General features: G+C 42.3%; 1 protein-coding gene across 2 annotated transcripts in view; it reads right to left on the bottom strand.

The window, feature by feature from the left end:
• The window catches only part of Fhit (fragile histidine triad diadenosine triphosphatase), a 1,447,725-nt gene that overhangs the window by 1,393,139 nt on the left and 29,054 nt on the right, over nucleotides 1–25,532 (bottom strand). For both annotated transcript variants that reach the window (XM_038350177.1, XM_038350178.1), the window contains exon 2: nucleotides 21,109–21,158. The gene's annotated coding sequence lies outside the window, so the exon portion shown is untranslated. The remainder of the gene's footprint in view (nucleotides 1–21,108; nucleotides 21,159–25,532) is intronic.

Genomic DNA, 25,532 nt, shown 5'->3' with positions numbered 1-25,532 from the left:
CTCCTGGTTCTAGGTTAGCCTCTCTGAGTTCTGCTGCATGCTCCCAATACCATTTGGCTGCTTTACAAGGGCTTCCCCACTATGACGGAATGAAGTCTCTGAAACTATGAGCTGAAATACCCCCACCCCAGAAGTTGCTATGGCCAGTACTACTGTCTCAGATTCAATCAAGGTAACAAATACAGGTATCAGTCAACTCCTTTGTCTTCTAATGTATAACTCTGTCTTTATAACTATATGTGCTCTCTGTTATGCTTAGTAAAATGAAGAGCTTGCCGGTACACAAAAAAATACATGTCCACAGATTGTGGTAACTCCAAAACGAATATTACCTACAACTTTACAGAACCTCAAAAGCAGAGCCGCCATGATAAAACAATTAGACCATGATGTCAAGGAAGGAGATGCCGAATTACTGATATAATTTATGTGGGCAAATTTAATCATTTTGAATGATTTCTGCATAAATAGGCATGTCATTAAATATGAAGAATCAGGAAAGGATTACCAAACTTGTAAGATCCATCCACATTGGCAAATTTGAGTTAATCAGTGTTTACTCTGGGGGGAAGGAACCTTCCAATTCCAGCTTTAACAGCCCAAATGTCAGTTAACTTCCAAAGGAAAACACAGTATTGATTTGGCAGGTATTTTCTGCAGGAAATGAATGTTTCACAGGCAGTCGCTGTGCCAAACTTTGTTTCCAGTTGTTTGGAACACTGACACATCTTTAAATCTCACTTCTTGTTAGTTGCAGGAGATTATTTGCATACATTTCTCAGGTTCTCCTGACATTTTAAACACCTTGAAGAAGTTACATCCATATAAAATAAAGAAGCTATTAAAACGTCACTGTACAGTTCTAGGCGCCTCCTCGTTACGCATACTTGTGAGGGCATCGGTTTCTTCTAACCTTCTCCAACATTAGAGGCAGGAATCAGGCACTTTGGTCTTAGCCCTGGTAGAAAGCACCTTGGAATTTTGGGAAAATCACAAAATGTGTGCTACTTTTGCATCTGCTCAATGAGGAGACTGCCTGAACTTGGGGACTGGTGTGAACCCCACGGGAAGGGCTGAGAGAAGAGGAAAGAATAGACCGTGACAAAGGGTGGGTTTATATGTGAATATTGCTGAGGAATCGAGGAAAATCAAAGCCACAATGCATCGAAAACCTCAGAGAACTCAGGATGGAGCTCGAGGGCAAAGCGCCTCACCTGGCAGTACAAGGCCCCAAATATCTGACTCTAACATTTCAAAAGTTGAGGCAAAAGAATTGTCATGAGTCTGAAGTCAGATATGCTACACAGAAAGTTCCAGGCCAACCTCCCCACAAAATAAATCCTGTCTCAAAAAGTAAAAGCTGAAAAACAAAAGTAGGGCCCAAGGAAATGTCTCAGATGGCTCCATCACTAAGGCAGTTGCCACAAAAGCCCAAAGACCTGACCAGAACCCACATCAACAAGTCAGGCATGGGGCTGGACAGTGGTGATGCACAAACCTTTATTCCCAGCACTTGGGGGCAGAGGCAGACAGATTGCTGTGAGTTCAAAGCCAGCCTGCTCTACAGAGCAAGTTCCAGGACAGCCAGGGCTACACAGAGAAATCCTCTCTCAAAAAACAAGAAGCCAGGCACACTGGCATTGTTTATTATAAGCCTAATGCTGGGCAAATCCTTAGCACCTGCTGGCATCCAGTCTATCCAAGCCTTGGGTCAGTGAGAGACTCAAAATAGAAGGTGGACAGCACCTAAGAAATGACATACAAGATTGTCATCTAGCCTACACACACACACACACACACACACACACACACACACACACACACACACTTTTTTCAGTATGCTTCACAAAACTTGCATTGAAAAGGAGAGCCCAAAATAAGCGACCAACACTAGCAGAAAGTACTTCAAGTCGTTTGGTTCAGAATTCTCTCTAAAGAAGTAACTGACAGGCCAAAATATCTTCACAAGCCACCACAAATGCTCCCCATGTCCCTTTGTGCATCTCTGCCAGTCACCCTTCACCAAAACAGCAAGGTGACCCTTGGCCAAGTTTGATTTCTCTGTTGGTGTGAAAAATAACACAAATTAAAACAACTTAGGGGTTTATTTCATTTTACGTTTTATAGTCCATCACCGAGGGAGGGGCAAGTGGGAACTCAGGAGGTGGGAACTGAAGCGGAGACCATGGAGACAGGCTGTTTACCAAAGGCTGTTTACCAGCTTGCTTCCAGGATCACACTTGGTTACCTTTCTTACACAGCCCAGGAATGGCAGCGCCCACACTGGTGTGAGTTCTCTTCCATCAACTAGCAATCGAGAAAACACCCTCACAGACGTGCCCATGGGTCAGTCTGGGGGGTCAGTTCCTCAGCTGAGGGTCCCTCTTCCCAGGTGTGTCAAGTTCACAACCAAAGCTAACCATGGTGCCCCTTCATCAAAGTCACCTAACAGAATTTCAGAAAACTTTTCATTAAATAGGTATCCCATGAGCTCATCACATAAGCTCATAACATCACAAAGCCTGAACCCACCCCAATATAAAGGAGAGTATAAAAATTCCTTTGTATGCTCCAGCACGTAAATGTTCGATCTGAAAGGAAACTCCAGATCTTTAAATAAAATATATAAGTTTGGTAGGTGGTAACAAAAAGTGATCTTACACCTACATCCTTAAGATTTCTGATATCCCTGTGTAATTTTTCAGTGAAATAAAGGAAAACCCGCAGAAAGTCTTGCTTCTTTCCAGTTTCTCTGTAGTGGCTTGAAACTTTCAGATGGATGGGACATCTGGACTCTGAGCAGTGTGTATTATTATTGTGTCCTAAATATCAGGCCTAAGTGGATTTTCCTTGTTTAGTCCAGTAAACATAAATAGCAAACATTTGTCACATGACTGATATGTTTGCCTTTAACAAAACAGCCCTGGCCAAAAAATTATTAGGAAACAGATCGGAAGCCCTGTTGGACTGAAGCAATGTAATTAGGTAGTCCGGCACTACATTTTGTCAAAAAATTCTGACAACCTAATAACCAGACTGTCGTCAGACAGACACTGAAAAATAGTACTGGGCTTGTTCCAGCTTCAGAATGCCTCTGGTTTTTGTTGCGTTTTTTAAATATAGAATTAAACAAAAATCTATAAAGGATGCAGTCGGTGGTCAGGCGGTATTTAAGTGGGCGTATTCCTCTTACAGTACGGAGTGGGAGGCTTAAAGTTCCCAGGAACACATGTGTGATTTCTATAACGTGGCGTGTGCACAGATGCTAGGCACACATCACTGGACATTGCTGGGCATTTGCTCGGCCCTGGCACTCTCTTCTCTTCTCTGTGTGATTAGATTCCAAATAATCATGGGTGGTGTGTGTTATTGTGACCCTCATTTCTGAGGGACAAAGGACGTTTCTCCAGACAATCAAACACACTTGTTCATACCCATTGGAGGCTCAGTCCACATGTATAGTGACTATCAGGCGTTGGCAAAGAAATGAGGTTTAATACAGTCTTGCTAGGCTGGTAGTGTCCTTTTCAAGAAAACTACTACATATTTTGCCTCTAAAAGATAGCGACGCAGTGTGTAATCTGACCTGTACGTCAAATTCTATGCACATTGTGTGCCAGTAAAAGGAAACAGCATTGTGTGTATGGATTATTTTCACATTTGTACCGTTAAATACTAAAAGGCAGAAACATTAGCAGGTCGCCTTAGGTACAAACAAACAAACAAATAAACAAAAAAAAACACCTCGTTTCCACTTGATTAGTCAATTATGAGAAAGGATCCACTACCCTCTACAAGAAAACAAAAACAAAAACAAAAAAACCAAACCTCAGGGTGCACATTTCTAAGGGGACCTTTGAGATACTAATACCTGAAACTCTCGCCATTGGCTCAGTTGGGATCTAAGTGAGAGACTTGCTGTTGAAGTTGCACATGCAAATTTTGTGGGTGAACTTGTCAGAAAAATAAATAGATATCAAAAATTGGGAATATTTCCCAGATACCTGAGATACCTCAGAGGACTTAAATATACAAGCAACCAATTGATCCTTTTATCTTCAAGGTACTCTGAAATTTCAAAGCATTTTCACATCCTCTGATTTCATTTAATGGCCACAAGTCTATATTATTTCTTAAAAGCTAAAAGGAAAGATTCCAAATGCCACAAATACAATGCTGAAAAAAGATACCACACACGAAGGACCTCATACAGTATGGGCCTATTTATTACCTAACTTTCAAAAACCTATTATCTGGGCTTAGATCAGGTCTCAGCGACATGGCTGCCAACACCAGGAAGAAAGGAATCAGTAGTAAATTATCATTCCACGTATGTCATTAGCCAGTAATAAATAGCAACAAAATCATCTTTCCTTGCTGCTACTTGCATTAGTTGGATGCTTTTACCTGCATTGCATCAATATTACTTCATTCAAAAGAGACTTGGAAATTGAAGCCTTCCTTAATGTATACTGCAATACGTGCTGGGATGAATTATTACAATCCGGGGTGTTTGGGTTTGTGTTTTCTTTTGTAGGGGTCAGGAAGTCAAATGATAGGGTGTGGCACGAGAAGGTAGAGCTTATAGATCAGGGAGTTCTCTTTTTTACAGCTTCTTCTTGACAGGTTGAGATTTGTGAGAAACATTAGAGCCAAATGTGCAAGCTTTCATTTTAAAATGATGCTCCATATTTTTAAAGGTTCCTAAAAGTGTAGGCTATGCTATGGGGTAAAATAAAGGACGTGCATATATTTTCGAAAACTTCAAACCTGTAGCAAAACAAATATATGATTCGGAGTCAAGATGGTACACAGTAGTGATTGGAAAGTGGTCCAGGTCACACACTTTAGCTTTCCTAGACCCGCCCCTTGGGCACACTCACTGCAGACTTTAGATCTGCGGCACATGAGTCACATAAGTGCTTTGTACTTCTTTACACAATTGATGGTGAGCACTGTCCTCTTGCTTCATTCATTCCCTAGACAGATCAGGAACAAAGTATGTAGCGTGCAAGAGCCCAGGCAGTATAAAAACATGTCAAAGTTGGACTATGCAAACCGCTGAGCTGCTGACAGTCAGATTAGACTCTCCAAGCGTTCCCTTCGCTCACAGCATCCGACAATTTACACAGCAATTCTTCTCAAGTAATCCCTATAATGGAAGTGTGAGCTTTGTAGTCGATCATAATTGGGTTCTAAAAATCCCAGACAATGTCTTCTGGGATGCAGGCCTCTGAAGTCTCAATGAGTGGTTTAGGGTAACGTGGGAATGAAAATGAAATGTGTGCCATGGCGATGCTGACGCATGCACAGGCAGCCCATATATGGTGGTTCTGTTGAACTTGTCCATATTGGGTCTCATGGTTGATAAGGACAAGTGACCAGACCTCATTACAGATGGTTGTGAGCCACCATGTGGTTGCTGGGAATTAAACTCAAGACCTTTGGAAGAGCAGGAAGTGTTCTTAACTTCTGAGCCAAGTGGGGAATTTTCTTAATCATTGTAACTTAGCAAATCTCCTTAAGATACAGACACTTGTTTGAGTATGGTGGCTCATGTCTGGAATCCTAGGTTAGACCTATTTCTGGTTGCTTCCATATAAGAGAACTATGGAGATAATGGAAGCCCTACTTCATTTTCTCTGATCTTGTCAGTTTGCAGAATTTGGAGCACAATTACAAATTATGATTTTCATGCCGGTGAGTAATGAATTCTAAGTTTGTAGCCATCTGTGTGATGTGACCTTAAATGTTTCCCAAAAGTCATGAATTGAAGGCTGGAACACCAGCTGATGGTGTTAGTGGGAGATGTTGGAACCATTTGGGGTGAGGACTACAGAAAGGAAGTTCGGTCATTGGTGGCATGCCTGTGGGGAAATTAGGAAGCTGAAGTCAAAAGATGTTTGTTTTTCAGTCGATTTTCTCAGGTATGTTGTCACGGCCATCGAAAATTGATGAACACACAGTTTAAAATTCTCTATTTCAAGACATAAATTGATTTGATTACCAAAAGTATCAAATGGTGCATTGTCTTCCTTGTATTTCTTGGGCTCACAAGACTATCACAAGGAGATTACCAATGATGCTAACAGCTGTTACCCAACTGAGTGGAGAGCACAGCAATTTGAGTAAAATTTGCTCCCCAGACAACCATGATATATACAGGGATAAATTAACATCAGTAGCCATTTTAGGCCTGAGCTCCCCAAGTTACCATGGAATACATTTTATAAGATGGATACATTAGCCTCCACTGGCTTTTCTTTTAAATAAATTTAAAAGAAATATGAAGGTTTGGATTGTTGTCTTCTTTCACACGTATAAAAAAATAAGAAAGCAAATATTCTTAAATTTTTTTTTTAGTTTGGCAAATCCCCTACTGGGGACAAAGTAATCAAAATTATGTGAAAGAAAATAACGGTTCCTCATGACAAAAGAACTAGGGAAAAAATCCCAACAAGTAAGTAAAGCTACGTACGAATGGCTGCACGGGGAACATCAGTCACTTTTAAATTTCTTCTTGACTTTCACTCATTAATTATCAAGAGACTACAGCAGACAAGCAAATCCACGCTGTGGAGATGCTGCGGTCTGTCTCTACGAAGGATGGAAACTCACTTCTGTCGCAGCAACCTTAGTAGGTAAAAGTGTGACAAGAGACTTTGGAGAGCAGATGGACGGACAGACAGACAGACAGACAGATGGACTGGCAGATGGTCCTTTTGATTCTTGAAGGAAATACAGTTTCACCGTGAGATTCTGGAAGAAATCATCTAGAAACCAGGGCCAAGGAGAGCCCAGGCTGTCACCTGGACTCCCATGCACCAATTCCCCAGTCTTGTTTACTTCCACCACCATAGGCTACTCCCACAGTCTCTGGGTTCTTTTTCCTGGCTCTTCCTAAAGACAAACCCACTCCAGAACTAAAATAACTCCCCCAGGTTGTCCAAGTGGTCCAGTGCTAACGAGCTCCAGAATCCAGTCCCAGCAGGCTTGACACTCAATTCCTATTCTACTTCCAAGCTTAATAAATATTCGCACAGGAAAAAAACTCTACCCTTGTTTTGACCATTTTTCTTGTCCTTCAAAAAATGATTCAGGAGTAGATTCATCAAAAGTAGAACATAGAGCAAGTAACAAATATTCTATTTATTCTACTAAGTTTTTATAATTTTATGGCTAAAAGGTCAATGTAGCTGCTAATTATAACATGCCTACTTACATGCACATATTAGTCCATGCAAGGGTGAGCATTTAATGCAGAAGAAACTATGGCTACCTGATTTATAGCTATACAAACCTGGATGCTTTCTCTGAGAATTCACTCACCTGTGAAGAAAAGAGATAAAGGACTGACAAGATGCCTTAAGAAGCAAACACACCACTAAACCTAAGAACCTTAGTTCAATTCCAGGGATACACACGGTGTAAAGAGAGAACCAATTCCAGCAAGTTGTCCTCTGACCTCTACATGTGTGCCATGCACACGTGCTAGCAAGTGCATGCGTGTGCGTGCGTGCGTGTTCATGTGTGTGCGTGCACACACACACACAAGTAATCGAGTAATTAACATAAAATAAAAAAGGAGAACGTGGAGTAACAGGTAGTATCTGCAGCACAAGTGAAACAGACGTCTTCAGAGGAGCTGTGTCCAAAGCACAGCACTCCACAGTGAAGGATGAAGCTTGAAACCCAGACAAAAAGAGACTACCGGGCCAAACCTTCACCTGTCCCTTCCATGGTCTTTATGTTTGTGAACATTATATCACTAATACAGTGTTTTTCTTTAAATCAACTCTATTTTCAATATAAATGAAATTTTGAGGATAATTCTATGTAAGCACTGTAAATATTCAGTATCATAAACATGTGTGTGCATAGTCTGTATATAGTATATAGCTTGCATCATTTACCATTAATAGAAAGAAACAGAACTCCAATGTGACTAACCCAGAGCATATTCTCATATCATGCATCACACAAATTACTATGAAGAACTGTTGATTTAAATGTATACTAGAGAAGAAATGAGTTATGCACATATATGTTATCACATCACACATAAACATGTACAATTACTATGTGCCAAGAACTTCATGTACACAGGAAATTCCCCAAACCCCACCACATATCTTGTCCCTTCAACAAAATTGAAGAGCAAGGAATCACCCGGAAAGGTATGTGGGACACCAAGGAGTGTCAATGTTCGGTGCTAGGGGCAAATTATAAATGGGGTGTCACAAACTCAGAAGTAAGGGTATGGAAGTGCAGACTGCAGATTGCCTTGCTATTTATTTATTCCCCGAACTGGATTCTCTAAACATGTGTCACAGAGAAGGTCCTTCGTACTGTTTGGTCTGAACGTCCTTCATCTCTTCTGCGCCGTCTCTTTTAGACATACATATCTGAGCTCACAAATTACCCATCACAAAGAAATGGCATGCTGCTAATAGGTCTCTTCATTGTGGGTGACAGTGCAGAACAAACAACGGTCCCTGAGCTGAGACCAAATTTCTGGAATACTAACCGGGGTTCCCAACGGGAAATGACACATTACCTAGAGGTCACCCCAAGAACTCTGGAGCAAGCTCCTGCATTCTGCTGCCACTCCCCACACTCACTACAATGTGCCATGTGCCCCAACTCCCTCGGGGCGTCCTCTCTCCACAGTCTCAATTCTCTAGCTTGCTACTACTCTAAGACCTAGCTGTCAACAGGTCCCCATTTCACAGGTGGCGGGGGCTGAGGGATGACTTGGCAAGGCAGCTTAGTAAGCAAAGGCATTTGCTGCCAGGCCTAACAACCTGAATTCAGTCATGGGGACCCATAATGTAGAAAAAGAACCAGCTCCTGTGAGTTGTTCTTGGACTTCCGCAGGCACAGTGTGACACTAGAGTCATATGACTGCCACCATCCATATGAAAATAGATAAATAGATGTAATTTAAAAAAAATGAGTAAGTGAATCAGAAAAATATCAAGCATAAGGAAATAGGGAAGGAATATATAACAGAGCAGCTCTTTAGAAAGGCTATGGTTTCAGGACAGATCATAATATCTCTGTAAATATCCATGGAGTTAGCACGATGGCAGAGAGCTGTAGCCCAGAGGAGGCTGACGCAGGAGCTCGAGTCCCCCACTAGCCTTGACCTACATAACTAGACCCTGTTCCAGACACTGACAGGATGGAACCAAGCCAAAGAAAGGCCTCACAGTCTCCGTGATGGTGATAAGATACCCTCATGTTTTCAAGTAGCCATCCTCCCCTGTTTCCAGGATGCAAGTTTTCAATGTTTACTGAGAAGGGGTGGTCAGCCGATCCTCCTGGGCATTAGTGTACACTGCATTGTGTACCAATATTTATAAAGGCACCGCCGGCATATTCCAAACTGTTGACATCTCGAAGGTCCTTAACTTTTTTGTTTCTCACTCTCAGCTTCCTATACTTATGACGCCCACACAGCTTCTCTCAGTTTTCAACCTGAAGGTTGAGCACCTGAAGCCACAGGAAGGGAAACGTGTGCACCTGATGGTTGCAATATTTTCCAAACCAAAAAAAAAAAAAAAAAAAAAAAAAAAAAAAAAAAAAAAAAAAAAAAAAAAAAAAACCACTCCCAGAATGCCTCTACCTAGGAGATGGTAAACTGCTTCAACATCTTAGCTGTTGCCCCTCCAAGGAGATTCACACACTTCTCAGCCAATGTCCCCTCTGGGCAGGCATCTCCTGTGTTTACAGCTATTCGCTGTGACCGGCTCTACTCACACAGAACCTTTGGAGTTAACCAGATGGTCCCAGAGACCTCTAGTCCAAGACAGCTGGAGGACACAGATGCGCATAAACAGGACATGGGCGGACCAACTGTGGTGGCTTCCTTGATAGGGAGAAACTGACACAGACCTGCTAGGGAGTACGCCCGAGCTCCACTGCAGGAGACTGCAGATCAGGAAGTTTTCCAAATTATCTTCTGTGGGTGTCTGCAAACCAAGATGACAGCAAGAGATAGCATCACTGGGGTAAGTTCCCGACTCTGAGCGTAAGTGTGGTTCTGATTCCAAAAACACAGTGGGAGAAAGGGCCTTCGCTGTCTGCCATCATTTAAAAATAGTCATGGGGATAGGTGGAGGGGCAGCACCTTCCAGAGGCAGCCCTCAGGCCTCAGAACCTCCTACATGAAACACCCTGTGTTGAAACGAGGGGCTCAGGTTCCTCCAAAGGGGCAGTCGTCAGTCACGGTCTCAAAGCTGGAAGTGAGTCTAAGAACTCTAGAAAGCATAGCAGAGTCCCACCAACACAGCTGTATCAAAGAGCATTGGTGGCGCCAAGGGAAATGAGAAAGCACAAATGGTGGCTTCTAGCATGGCATCCAGTCTTCATCCTTGTGATCCTCCCATTCTCAGTTCAAGTATAAACAGACTTTCTTCCCCTGAAATAGGAAGAGGATTAAGCAGGCAGGGCATTTTCTGAGTTCTGTAGATCAAATGTTCATGTGCTTTCCTTTTGTGGCATTTACGGATTCACTCTGAAGAAGGGGGAAGCCGGAGCAAAGCAATTTGGCATGCTTGCATTTGCTTTATCCGGACCAGCAAGCACAGACTGCAGGGCCACCCCAACCTGAGCTGCAGAGATGTTTCCAGAACAGTGAGGGGGCTGCTGACTATTTTCCTTACAAGGATATTCAAGCTGAGCCACCCTCCTTGCAAAACAGCAAATGAGCTCACTCAAGACTATCCTCAGGAAAAGGATAGCCAAAAGGACACATGTAATTATTATCATACAAACTTAATTTCTGACCAACTTCTACAATCACCTTCTCCCCTAAAAGTCAGTGAGGCAGGATCTTGTCAGTCACACAGACCTTGGGCTGCATGCCGACATCTCAGCCTGAGGACCATTTTGAAAAACAGATGCGTTGTTCCGACCTATACCTCCATTTTTTCTGCAGGCAAGGTCCACCCGCTGGAACACAGTGCAGACTTAGATGATGATGGTTTAGGGGAGCTTTTAACATTCACAATATGATGCTCAGCTGAAAAACGAGCATGTCCCACTTCCTCCGAAGAGTCTATCAACATAGAGAACTAGCCAGAAAAAGCATCTGAAGGAAATAGTTGGTGATCTCTGCAGAGTTGGATTAAGTACAGATTTGATTTTCTCCCCCTGCACTGATGTGTCTCCTAAATATTATAAAATTCAAATGCACTAGTTACAGAATAAAAATCGAGCAATTATAAGAGATTTAAAGATATAGAATGTCATTTACCAAAAGGTTTTCGATTTACAAAAAAGCAAAGAAGAATTCCCACTAAAATAAAACAAGCGGCTGTCGCCATTAAGAAGGAACTTCATCCTAGTTCAGGCAGCTTCATCGCCGCCATCACTACTTCTTAAGAACGTGCATCATGTGGGTCCCTGTAGTTGGAATCATGTAAACAGCTCAGTTGGTGACTAAGTTATTTACATCACTGGGACCTCTACCAGGGATATTGAAGACAGAGAACCTGAGAAGCAACATTTAACAGGGGTTAATAATACAGGTCTGTCTGCCCTGTATTCCACCTTCCTTGGAAGTCTTTTTGCAACCTTGCCAAGCAGGATGAAGTACAATTAAGTAGGCAGCCAGCAGTCAAAAGTACTCTGGACCCTGGGTCACAGCTGACTCCAACAAGGGGAAAGGCGTGCACTAACCCAAGCCATTCAAGGAAGGATGTTAGGTGCATAGGCAAAAAAAAAGAAGCATCCACAGAAGAGACATACAGAACCCATCTAACAATAGTGACTTTCCATCTCTTTCCCTCTACACATTAGGCAGAGTCCTGCAGTGATGGATTCCCTGTATCATCTTGAATGCACCAAGGCTGCCCTAATTAACTGTAATTTTGGGGTATGTCATTGTTTCTGGATGAGATTAGCATTTCAGATGGTAGACTCTGGAAGACAGGCTGGCTTCCCCAAAGCAGTTGGGCACCACTCAAACCCTAAAAGTTCTAAACAAACTAAAGGAGGGGGGTAATTGTTTTTTCTTCTTCTGCCCTGCTATCTGAGCTTGGACATATCTGGTCCTCTTTGGTCTTCAGACTGGAATTTGCACCCCCAGCTATACTGCTTCCCAAGCTATTGAGTCCCTTGCTTTCCTGGGTTTACAGCTTGCAGATGACACAGCATGGGAGTTCTCAGCTTTCCTAATTATGTGAGCCAACTCCTTATCATAAATAAGCAAACAGATAATTAATTCATTGGTTCTGTTTCTCTGGATAATCCTGATGAACATAAGCCTAGTTTTATTGTGTGTCCTCCCTCTTCAAAGCCATGTACCCAAGAAAGGGTCTGTTTATCTCTCATAAGGAATGAACTTCATTGCTTTAAAACAGACAAAGGGTTACTGTTGCTCTAATATCCACCCTTCCAGTTCCTAGGACAACTTGACCAGAACCAGCTAGTACAGGAGCCTCTTACTCATTCAAAGACACACACACACACACACACACACACACACACACACACCACTTCCAGCTATGGGTAGCTTTTTCTCTTTATCTAATATGCTGCTGACTAAACTATATTTTCTATAGCCCACACAACAACAATAAGACACTTGGTAATCTTGGTCTACATGCAAGTGTCTGACTTGGGAAAGAATTCTGGTGCTGTTGGTAGAAAAAAAAAAAACCTCTTTGCTGTTAAGCAGAGATAGATGAGAACAGTCTCTTTGGTCAATGGTGCAATGGTGCTGTCATATCTGCTTGAGGCTCACCAAAAACCAAAATGAAACAAAAAACAGAAGACAGCTGGTCTACGAAGGAAGTCAACACAGCAAAGGTGGAAGAGGGGAAAGAACAGGACATGGGGATTGTAATGACATCACGGAGCCAGTGTACTAAGACAACCTACAGCGACATCCTCCAGGAGGGCTTCCGTCCTGATAGAATTCACCTTTCTTAGTCTCATAGGTTTGGCTTTTTGGATTTCAAATGCAAGTTGGTAGAGCAATTCAGAAAACGCTTGTCAGGGCAGCGATCTGTCACTGGTTTACAGCCATCCTGAATCAGAGAGGTGCGGCGGGTGGACATGGACCGAGGAAAGCTTTGCCTTTTAACGCCCTTATTTTCTTAAACCATTTCAAGCTGACTTTTTGATTATGTGCAGCCAAAAGCATCTTCAATGATAAATCTATCTGCACATAATTAGCTGGAAATTTATGTATCCTCCTTTGAGTGAAGACTCCAGAGAAAAGGTAGAGAGATCCATAATTCTGCCAACATTCTCCCAAATCCTTAAATGATAGATCTTAAATGATTCTTTTCCAAAAGAAAGAAAGACAAGAGGGAAGCCAGAAAATAAAAAAAAAAAGGTGACTTATGCGACCACCTAACCCTCATCTGAGAGCCATAAAGCACCCACTAGAGACATCATGCCTTCCTCAGCATGGAGCCAGGCAGCGTCACTTAGAAATACCAATCTGCATGGTAGGTCATCCTTTCTGGGAATAATCTCCCTTTCTCGTTTCAAGGCTTTAACACACTTGGCCTTAAGGGAATGTCTAAAGAGAAAGTTATCACAGGCAATCCCAACCCTCAAATCCTGTCACCAGTATGGATCCCCTCCTCCCCCAAGTCTTAAATACATTGAACGGAATGTGCCAGACCCCACAAGGGACAACAGATAAAGACAAGTATAGGCTGCTTCTGCTTTGCTTAAAAGCCACCCTGTTTCCTCTGATCTTGCCTAGGTAGCCAACTGCAGGAGAGTGAGAAATGGGTTTGCCTGATGTTAAAGAGACACTGAATTCTGGTTCCTTAAAGCAGTGGTGACTGTCACCCCCATTCCTGCCAGTACTTTCAATAGGCATACTGACAGGCTGCTGAGAACATGGAGACTTTGACCTTGAAGTCACAGTAAAGAACACGACCTCTTTAGACTAGAAACAACAAAGCTGTATTGCACTGGGCGGGCAAGAGGCCCCCGAATGTGGTTGGTATAAGATGGAAAAGATGGAAGGGCTTTCCCTCTACGCTCTGGGCTATCTCAGGCCTGCTGTACTTTTGTACCAATGACCACTGATCACTATACAGCTCAAATAACACAGAGTCGGCTTTTCCCAATATTTAAAGGGAAACTATAACCAGGTCTGTGTCCATGCATTATTAAAATTGTGTCGCTCTTCCCTCCAGAATGCAACATTCCCTCCTGGGGAGTGTGGGGGTGATCACATGACTCACATAGCTCAGTGGCCTATAAGACTCACAATGTCCCTCCCCAGGTTATATAAGCAGTGTACAATTGCTTCTGAAGAGGAGCTGTGCCGAGAGGGCCGGTGCCACAGCTTCTGGAGTCATCCACAGAACTGCAGTGGGATTCTCACGGGTGCTGGTGCTCCACACCTAGGCTCCCCTGAGCATGCCCACTAAATGCACTGCTTCACCAAGCTGGCGCGGCTGGACTGGGTTCTTGGCGGTCTTCTGGGAAGAACAGGCTGTGTTAAAATGTCCACAGGAAAAGTCACACCACAAAAGCCACACGTGTAAGATTGAGAATAGTTTCTCAAAATGACACTGTTAAGTCAGACTGCAAACTCCGTGTTGGTTTGTGGTGGTTTGACATGTCCTTGGTTTCTGAAGGACACCACACCCCAGGACAGGTTCTCCTTAGTTACTCAGCATATTCACCACTACACTTTGTAAAGGGGAAGCTGGGAAACAGGGGCCCCCTCGGCTGGCGAGCAATGTTAAGCATGTTTAAACAGTCACACCAAAGGCGACGACAAACTCCTACATTAATTCTCTTACCAAATGTCCCACCCACTCATAAGAAGCTGTTTGATTCTCAGTGTACTGAGCATTAATGAGGACTGAACACAAAAGAAGGAAGTGCCCTACACACATAGGTCTTAAATTGTTGAGGTTCCCAAACAATACCAAAGCATTTCAAGTCACATATGGGATGGAAAGTGAAAACGTCCTTAGAGGGATCGTCTCTAATAAGACTTACCTACTTCAGAGAGTGCTGCAAAGCTCTATTAACACCAGCTGAACACTTTAAGATCTTCAAATAAAATTGTGGTAGAAATGCAGAGTATTATTACTATAGCTCTGAAATAATTTCACACCTAGGGATGAGAAAACCCCAGGCCAAATTTTACCACTTCTCTTCTGCCTGATAAACAAGAAGTGTCAAATATGGAGGTGGTGACAGGCAGAACAAAGACATCAGGGTTCCTCTGTCACCAAAGTTTTATATTTTCCGCCATGTCACTGTAGGGACACTTTCAGAGGAAAGCAAGTCCCTTAAAAGGGAGGGTTCAAATGGAGATAAACTTTTCATTGTTTTTGTACCAGGCCAAACAATAAAGCTAACAGAAGTAAAATCATTTAATCCAGTTCTCTGGGGCACATTCCCTCTAAGCAGCTCCCAAATTTAAAAATGATGAGATACATCCTTACCTGAATCACCACCAGTAGGAAGTCACTATGTCAGAGAGCAAACGCTTTAGCAGACATCAGGACTGCTACTTGGCAACTGAGGGCACCAAGCGACACAGCCACACATCACTGATGACAGTAACCGTGGTGACTGACAGTGAGTAGCATCACGTAACTATGACAGAGGAAGGACAGGACACAGACCTGGCCACTGCCTGTGGGGCACACCCCCAACTCTGTGCTAGCGATCTGGCTAGGGCCTTGAGAGTGCCACACAAGCATGCTCTTGCTCTCCATCTTAGTCCTGCTGCTTAGCATAGCGACCAAAGTGACAGCATCCATCACAAGTGTCTTGATTGGGACTATTAACCCTTCAGAGATCTGACCCTAGTTGTGCTCTGAACAAACTACTTGGCTTCAGCCTTACTTTCCATATAGATAAAATGGAAACACCTACCTGGCCCATCTATGGCCACCTTCTTCATAGGATACTTAGAAAAATAATTTTTGAAATCATGCATTAATTATAAACTATATTAGAATTTACATATTACAAGAAATAACCAACTAGCCTATACCTCCTGGCTCACTATGGAAAAGCAACATTATTACAATGATGCAATAATTACCTACAAATTTAAGCAAAAATTGGGATATGACTGTATTAGAAGGTCGTGGGAAATGGAAGTGGCCGGAATGGAAAACATCAGAAAGATAGTATTAGAACTCACATATAAGGAAAAGGTGATATAGACATTTTATTAGAAACAGAAAAGGGAATACCAACAGAATCAGAATAGAAAGAGGTTAATTTAGGGAGATCCGAGGAAAGAGAAATAGATAGAAAGGAGAAAGATGCTGCGGATTTTCATCATTTGCTTCTTGATGCTATTCTACTTAAATAATGTAGATATGTTGTTTTTATTAAATGTCAAAGGACAATTCACAATATAAGATGCTATACTTCTAGGCCAGGCAGTGGTGGCACACACACACCTTTTAAAGGAGGCAGAGGCAGGCGGATCTCTGTGAGTTCAAGGTCAGCCAGGTCTACAAGAGCTAGTTCCAGGACAGGATCCAAAGCTACAGAGAAACCCTGTCTCCAAAAAACAAAAAAAAAATGCTATACCACTTACATTTTAAACCTTGATAGAACTAATTATACACAGTTCTTACGCGGTTCTTAAGAGTGTACAATAAACAGTTAACTTTACCCCAGGTACATGATATCCCTAAAATACTTCTGTTGAATTGACTTGAGAGAGTGACAGAAAGTCATATACTTTATAATTTGGCAAACATGTCTATGTGCATGATCAGTATGTGACCCTCACACAGTCCTGCACACTGTGCAGGTTAAGTGACTCCTGACTCTGCGGATGAGGAATGGAACTGCAGGGAACATTAGGACTGTAGGACTGTTGCCCAGAGCCCAAAGCTAGCAAGCTGCAGAGTCAAACTGAAAGGCATTCTTCCTTTAGTTGAGGCTCTTCCCAGCATGCAACCATGTACTTAGTCGCAACAGGAGAGCAAAGATGATGTCCCTGTGTCCCTGGGAGAAGAGTCATTAAGTATCTTTGTTCCAGGACTTGCCCCAAACAGAGAAGTAGGCAACAAAGAAGACATAAGAGAAAAACTGCCCATTCCATTCTCAGGAAACCGTAAGAATGTCAGAGACCCAAACAGTAAAGTATTCAACCACATTTTACACATCAACTAAAAGGAGTTCCATGAAACAAAAAGAAACAAAAATGGTATTGAAAAAGAGAAATTAAAACTCAGAGAAAAGTAAAAAACAAACAACATTGTTTTGTTCTGAGATGTTGAGATAAATCTAGGCCACAAGGAGCTCAAGACCCTAGGCATTCGATGGGTGCCTTTCCCATCTCTCCCTGTGTGTGAGCATCCTGCATTCTCAGAGAAGACATCCAAGCATCTGTATCAAGCACGGGGGTCATGGGGAGTGCACCAAAATAGTGTGTTTTGAGATCTGTATTAGTAGTCTACTGTACAGCGCTCTGCTCTTACGCGGAGTGAAAGAAGGGTAATGGATACTCTCTTCATGAAATCTCCAAACATAGCCCCTCAATCGAAATCTTGCTCACTAAGGTCTAAGCTACTAGTTAGGGTTCTCAAATTATTACCAAGATAAACAAACTGGCTAGATCTAGATTACAAAAGGCACCTGGAGGTTAGATAAGGCATGGAAGAGCCAAGACAGACATGAAGGCTAACTCCCGGGAAATGCTATCTGCAGTCTCATGGGTAGGGCCAGGCCAGAATGCCCATCCATCTGGGATGAAGGAAAATGTTTTAGTAAAGATCTGAATTTCAAAGAGCAAGCATGCTCTTCAACCAGCTTGCAGCCGCCCTACATGTAGGACTGCAAGAGTCCACTACAGCATCACCCTAAAGGAAATAAAAGCCCAGAAGAGAAAAAGTACCGAGCGGAGGGAAAATGGGGGAGGGTGTTCATCTTCACTTACCAAGGCTTCCTTCAAAACCTGCTTAACAAACTACCTAGCAGTGGATCACTAATTTCTAAAAATATAATTTAAGACTACTGTAATTAATAATTGGCCATGCAGAGCCAAAAGGTCTATCTTCCTGATGCTCGCAAGACTTAACCTGACTGTTTCATTTTTTTCTTCTGAAAGTTTCTTATATTTCTTTTTTATTACATTTTACTGAGTCTCTCTCTCTCTCTCTCTCTCTCTCTCTCTCTCTCTCTCTCTCTGTGTGTGTGTGTGTGTGTGTGTGTGTGTGTGTGTGTATGCATGTGTGTTTGGACATGACATAGGATGCAGGTAGAAGTCAGGGGGAAAGGAATGATAGTTAATTCTCCTGTTGCACCGTGTGAAGCATGGTGACTGAACTCCCATCATTGGGGATGGCAGCAAGCACCTTTATCTGCTGATCTGTCTTAACAGACCCATTCCTAATTACCTATTAAAAGTAACATTCTCATTTTGAAAACATCCTAAAAAAAAAATCTTTTTTAAAAAAAAAAAAAAAAAAAGTAGGCACCGGAGACTGTTCAGTGCTTAGCAATGATTGCTGCTCTTACCGAAGGTCCATTACCCAGGTCAGGTCAGGCAGCCGAAACTTACCTGTAACTCCAGTTTCTGGGGGATCTGACACTTTTGTCTTCCACAGGCACCTGTACTCAAGTGCACATATGCACACACGGGCACACACGGGCATATACATTCATAACTTAAAACAATTTAAAGATTAATCATTAAGACTATAAAAGGAATGGACATGACCGGAGAGATGGCTCAAGCCACAAGGAGCACGCTGTACAAGCAGAAGGCCCTGAGCTTGATCCCCAGCATCTACACCAAAAAGGCTGCCATGAGCAATCTGATTGCTAGAGAGGCAGAGACAGGAGGATGCCTGTGACTGGCTGGCTAACCAACTTAACCCAATAGGTATACTCCAGTAAGCGAGAAGGTCTCAAAAAACAGTCAGAAAGCCATGGCAGAAGACACCTGATGTCACCCTCTGTCCCACACATGTACACACACACACACACACACACTTATGTGCATATGCACATGCACACACACAGATGCACACACATATATATAAACACATGAATAAACAAAAAGAATATACTTTTCAAAATATCTAAAAAAATTTTAAGGCCGCTATTGCTCTGGACAATGAGGACCAGGAGGAGGAAGTGACAGTAAGCAGCATCTGCTTGTCATGAACCAGAACAGGCTCTTGCACACCAACCAACCGAGGTCGAGTATATCTATCTTCTCCGTTTCACAGACAGGGAAGAGAATGAACACTTTGTTCATGGTCCAATAACCAAAGCAGGACCAAACCCACCTCTGACCGCAGAGTACTAACTATTAATAAAGAAACTGCCTTGGCCCTTTAAGAGACAGAAAATTAGGTAGGCAGAGTAGACAGAACAGAATTGTAGCAAAGAGAGGAGAGACACTTCAGGCAGTCACCATATGAAGTAACCATGCTTCTCCTCTCCGAGATGGACGCAGGTTAAGATCTCTCCTGGTAAGCAATCCACCTCGTGGTGCTACACAGATTACTAAATATGGGTTAAAGCAAGATATGAGAATCAACCAATAAGAAGCTACAGATAACGGGCCAGGCAGTATTTAAATGTATACAGTTTCCGTGTAATTATTTTGGGTAAAGCTAGCCGGGTGGCGGGACGCGGGCCCTGCCGTTCCTTCTACACTTGCACACCAACCAACCGAGGTCGAACATATCTATCTTCTCCGTTTCACAGACAGAGAAGAGAATGAACACTTTGTTCATGGTCCAATAACCAAAGCAGGACCAAACCCACCTCTGACCAAAAAGTACTAACTCGACAGAGAGCATGAAAACACTCCCTCCTCCAAAGGACCGCAGCATCCCAACTACACCGCCTAACTGCAAAGTCCTCGAAACGGCCTTATCATCTCTAACTCCAATGCTACTGAGTCCTGCCATGTTCCAGGAAACGGCTCAAGGATGCAGGGATATGAATGATATAGGAAAATGAGGACCATCCGCATCTTCTGGTATTTTCTTCACTACGGCCACCACTATATCAAAAATCCTAAGGAAGCCAGGCTTCATGCGCCAGAACTTGATCACCCCAAAGCAAATCCTCCAATCAGTTTTTATAGATAATGTTTTAAACATTCCAAAAAGATTTCTCTCCAATTTCTTTGTAAAACTACACTTTACTCTCAAAATGAACATTAAAAACTCATTTGTCGTAAAGTTAGAAATAACTTAAAATAGAAAGTAAATCAAAATTGCTTTTCAACTTTAACCAAAGTGGTCACGATCATAATTACTATAATAAAAATGACAGAAAAAAACTAAATTTGTCAAAAACATAATTGATGATGAAAACAATCGTAAAATTATGGCATATTTCACCCTGGCCACCACAGCCTCCTGATGAAAGTGCAGCCCTATAATTCCTCAGAGTGAATTCTCTAAATTAAAATACTTCATGCAGAACAGAAATTAAACAATGAATCAAAGAACACTGCTGTACAGAGGTACACTTATAAATACACCTGCAAAGGAGAAACAATTACATTTTCCCATGCAAAAACCAACTCAACCGTAAGGTTTCACAGAACTGGTATTTTTGCTATTGCTTTGAACTTGGAAGTTCACTTCCTGTAACTCACTTAGGACCCAGTGTGACTGGTGGAAAGGTAATTAGCCCCACCAAACTGGAAGGCTGTCTCCGTGATACAAAACCAGCTCTTCCACTCAACCACACGACTGCCTTCCGTGATGAATTTCATCCGACCCAACTGAAATGCCACTCTGCATTTTATTTTAAATGCTTTCTTTGGCCAGCTAGTTTTATTTAAATATTGACCAGATATTTAAAAGTGCATTCTTCTTCCATCTAGCATTAATCTTAGTAAACCTAGCTCTATTGAAATGTCTTAGGCGCTGAAAAGAAAGCAAAAGTCAGCAAGCACACAATTGCATTTGGCCACCCTCAGCACATCATTCTATTTCCTCCTGCTCTCTGCTAACTATTGCTCAGCACTTCTGCCTGTGAGGGGAGATGAGCAGGTGGTTAAGGAAGTTGTCCTGTCAGCTGTATCTTTAATCCAAGTGTTTAAATCTCTGAATAAAGGAAAAATCAATGTGGTAAAGGCAATGTTTGTCAAGGCAACGTAACAAATACACTTACCTTTACAGACTGTTCTCGGTGGATTTTCCCTTCTTTGCTGAGCTTCAAAGCTATGGAGAGATAAAAATGAAAGACTGAGATGCTTGAGAGCAAAACACCAAATGTTCCTTTTCTCAACAGAATTTCTATGGGCTGTTGTCTGTGGTGCTAGCTAAATACACCATCAATGAAACTCGTCCCTCACACCTGCCCAAGAGGCCAACCAGAGACACAAACAGCTATGGTTTTAACGTGTCCCAGTGCACCATGTGTCAAGATTTAATTTCTATCATGAGGCATGAAGAGAATAAAAACTTAATCTGAATCTGGTTAGAGGAAAGGACATCAAGAGATCTTAGGCGCGAATAAGGTTACTAGAGTAAAGGCTTCGGGATTAAATTCTGGATCCTGATAGCTTTTATAGAGAGAAGGAAAGAGACCAGACAGTCACCACAAGAGGCGTGTTTGTGTGTCCACATCTGTGTGTGTCTACGTGTGTTAGTGTGTGTACATGTGTATATGTGTGAAAAGATCAGATAGTCACAACAAGAGATGTGCATGTACATGTGTGTATGTGTGTGTACGTGTGGATATGTGTGAAAAGATCAGACAGTCACGACAAGAGACTGTGTGTGTCTGTGTGTGTGTGTCTATGTATGTATGTATGTGTGTCCATCTTCCTAAAGGAGTATGACCTGTGAAGACAATGCACACACTGATATAAATGGACACACATACCTATAGTCCCTGTCTCTTGGTATGTGATAATCTGCCAGCCTTGGTGTTCTGCCATAAAAACACCATGGCTAGATGGAGCCCTTTGACCTTTCACATTCATAACCACGATCCAAATAAACCTTTTAGATTTTTATAATGCCCCTTCTGCTGTGGTGTATCATCAGCAAAAAGGAAACAGGTTGATATGGATACAAACTGAAAACAGCACACGGTTGCTCAGATCTGCATCATCCAGACTTGGCTGCATCTACGGTCCAGCCTTGCAGGATGTACGTACCTCAGCAGTGAATGGCGCATGAACTGTGGGGTGACGAGGTGTACTAAACATCAGGATGGCACATGCAACCTGACCAAGCACTCACATTCTTAGTCTGGTTTGGACCCTTTTCCTACTGTGATTTCAACCTCCCATGGGAATTTTGAGTTCTGGAAGGTTGTTCCATTCCTAGAAGGCATGTGGGCCAGGAGCTCAGCTCAGTGCTGTTGTCCCGTAAGAGAGAGGGTGGCAGCTGCCCGCGCAAGCACAGTCACCCTCTCTCCAGGAAGAGTGCAGCTTCCTTTTAGGAGAAACTCACAAGAGAGCAGAAGGTACAACTTGGTATTTCAGATCAAACCTCTACTTGTTAACTTCCCCACTTACCCAGATACACTATATGCTTGCCACATCCTAATCAATGAGATCTGTGGAAACACCTGCCAAATGACAGCTGTTGAAAAATAATGACAGCTTATGGTTTGGGGAAGCTGATTCTATAGCATCCAACATCACTCACATAGTCCATGAAATTATTGTAATTTGCCTCTTTCATATCTTGGCTAGGTTCTCATTCATCCTAACATTGTAATAGTTGAGAAATACAAAGCTTTTTTTTCTTTTTAATATTCTGAGTGATGGCTTTAAGTCTTACAGGACTATTTCCCTCCATGTTCCTTAACTCCACCAAGGAATAGGCTATATTCACAGGCAATGCTATAAACCTTAGAATACTAATGCCGGCCTCTTCATGGAAAAGCATAAAAACATTTTCTCAAGCCCCTCCTAGCTCCATGCAACAACAGGGTTGGGAAAACCATAATTTGGTAATGAATAAATGAAATTGTATAACATTTCCTTTTGTGAAATGTGAGAAATTTATGGTCTGAACCCCTTTCCATTGAAAATACATAGAAATGCTAAGCAAAATAAGGAATCACAAGTGGCAAGGAGAAAGACCAACATGGAAAAACAATGCATATCAATTTTCTAGAAGGAAAGCCATGAGCCCTCGTAAAAAGCACACCGAAATCATATGATAAATACCAGAAAATCCTAACTTAGATACATCCAAATGAAAGTACAGAACATCAGAGACAGAATGGCAGCCCTAAATTCAATAAAAAGTACACCTACAAAAACAGGTTACCCACCCATAAAATGAAAGCAAGGTAATGATGGTGTAACATGTTCAAAGTGCTGAGAATGAAAAAGATCAGTAAACTACACTCATGCCAACTCTATCATTCAAAAATAATATAGAAATAAGGGCATTATTCAGATAAAAAAGATTGCTATCCATATACAGTAGTTTGCTTTTGCTGAAAAAAAAATCAAGGTGAATCTGAATCATAGACATTTATCTCAGAGGGAAAGGATAATGAGTAAAAAGCAATGGTGACCAGAGAAAGTCCGTCGAACTGAATTATCAACGATGAATATTCATCAAAATTCAGATTGTTAAGAAAGTAATAATCATAATTCTGGTTGTAAAGAAAAGGGAAATTGATGTGGGATTCCCCTCTATATGTTGTGAATACCATTGGTTAATAAAGAAACTGGTTTGTCCTGATAGGGTAGATAAATGGGGAAAACTAAACTGAATGCTGGGAGAAAAGGAAGCAAAGTTAGGGAGAAGCCATGGAGCTGCCGCCAGAGACAGACATGCTGAAACTTTGCTGGTAGGCCACGACATCATGGTGATGCACAGATTAATGGAGATGGGTTAAATTAAGGTGTAAGAGTTAGCAAATAAGAAGCTAGAGCTAATGGGTCAAACAGTGTTTTAAATAATACAGTTTCTGTGTGATTATTTTGGGTCTGAGCTGCCAAGCAGCCAGAACAATCCTTACAACAGGAAATACCAGTGATGATGTCTTAGAGTCACTGTTGCTGAGATGAAAGACTGTAACCAAGAAAGCGTACACTTTCACAACAGTGTTCCTCATCAAAGGAAGTCAGGACAGGAACTCAGGCCGGGCACGAACCTGAAGACAGGAGCTGATGCAGAGGCCACGGAGGGTGCTGCTTACTGGCTTGCTCCTGGTGTCTTGCTTCCTATGGCTTGCTCAGCCTGCTCTCTCACAGAACCCAGGACCACTTTCTTACAGCCAGCCCAGGGACACCACCACCCACAGTGGGCTAGGCCGTCTCCATCAGTCACTACTTAGGAAATAGCCCACAGCAGAATCCTATGAGGCATTTTCTCAATTAAGGTTCCCTCCTTTCAGACGATGCAAGCCTGTGTCAAGTTAACATCAAACTGGCCAGCTCAGAGGATAATAACTGCTGCTTACTGTTTGGATCAATGCAGTTGAGAAGTTACATGGAACGTGATAAGAGAGAGAAGGGTTAGAGGAAGTCAGAGTGTTCACATTACATGTCAACATGTGTGAGTCCTCTGAAGTTAGCTAGCCGTTCCTTATCCACATAACCACAGACTCATGCAGTCAAACTCAAATCCATACAGAAACTGTCCAAGAACACCATGGATAAAAACAGCATGGCAAAACATGTGAAACAACCCAAATATCATAGCAGTACAATAAAATGTTCACAGATTCTTCACATCAAATAACTTACGAACCAGAAGAGCTGATGGATCCATCATCAGCAATAACAAGGATGGGGGAAAGCAAGGCATAGATGGTCTTCCATAATATCATTCCTCTGCATACATCCCAAAAGGGCAAAATAAATACCAGGTTGTTTGGGAATAAATATAACATAAGTAAAGAAAAGCTAAAAATGAAAGCAAAGAAATGTCTTACACAGAAGTTAGGGTCCCTGTCTTGGAGTATTGGTAGGTATATGAGGAAGAACATGGGGGTTCCGAGTATGGGATACTTCTGGTGTGAGGGAAGGTAGTAAGATTATCATTTTTCCATATTCCATTTTTGTCCATATATTTAAAAGTTTTCATTAAAAAATCTACATGTCAAAAACCATCTGTGTGTGTGTGTGTGTGTGTGTGTGTGTGTATATCACCTGATCTCCTTTGTCCTTTTGTTGTTTTCCTGAGAAGGGGGCCTCATTATATGCCCCAGAACTGGCCCCCGACTCCCAGTACTTCCTTCTCAGTCTCCTGAGTGCAAGGACTAAAGCTTGCCAGATGTACAGGCAAGATTCCAAAAGCGTGTGTCCCAAGACAGAGCCAGGCAGAAGTTACCACTTTTGGGACAGAGGATAAAAAGTCACACAATATTATTAGCAATGTCACCAACCCCACCTGACAAAGACATGCACCTCCAAAGGGTGTCACACTGTAAGATCACATAACCTGTACAGGGGCAAACATGCTTGGGGAACACACTGGTCCTCAACATTGAGTAGCAAACCAGTGAATGATCTCTTCTCGGCAGGCAAAGGCACCACAACCTGAACTGATCCTTGAGCCTCCACAAAGGAAGGAGAAAACCAACCAATGCCTACAGGTCAGCCTCTGACCTCCACA

This window comes from Arvicola amphibius, chromosome 12 (genome assembly GCF_903992535.2).
Source record: "Arvicola amphibius chromosome 12, mArvAmp1.2, whole genome shotgun sequence".
NCBI classification, from domain to species: Eukaryota; Metazoa; Chordata; class Mammalia; order Rodentia; family Cricetidae; genus Arvicola; species Arvicola amphibius.
This window is presented reverse-complemented; position numbering and strand designations above follow the sequence as displayed.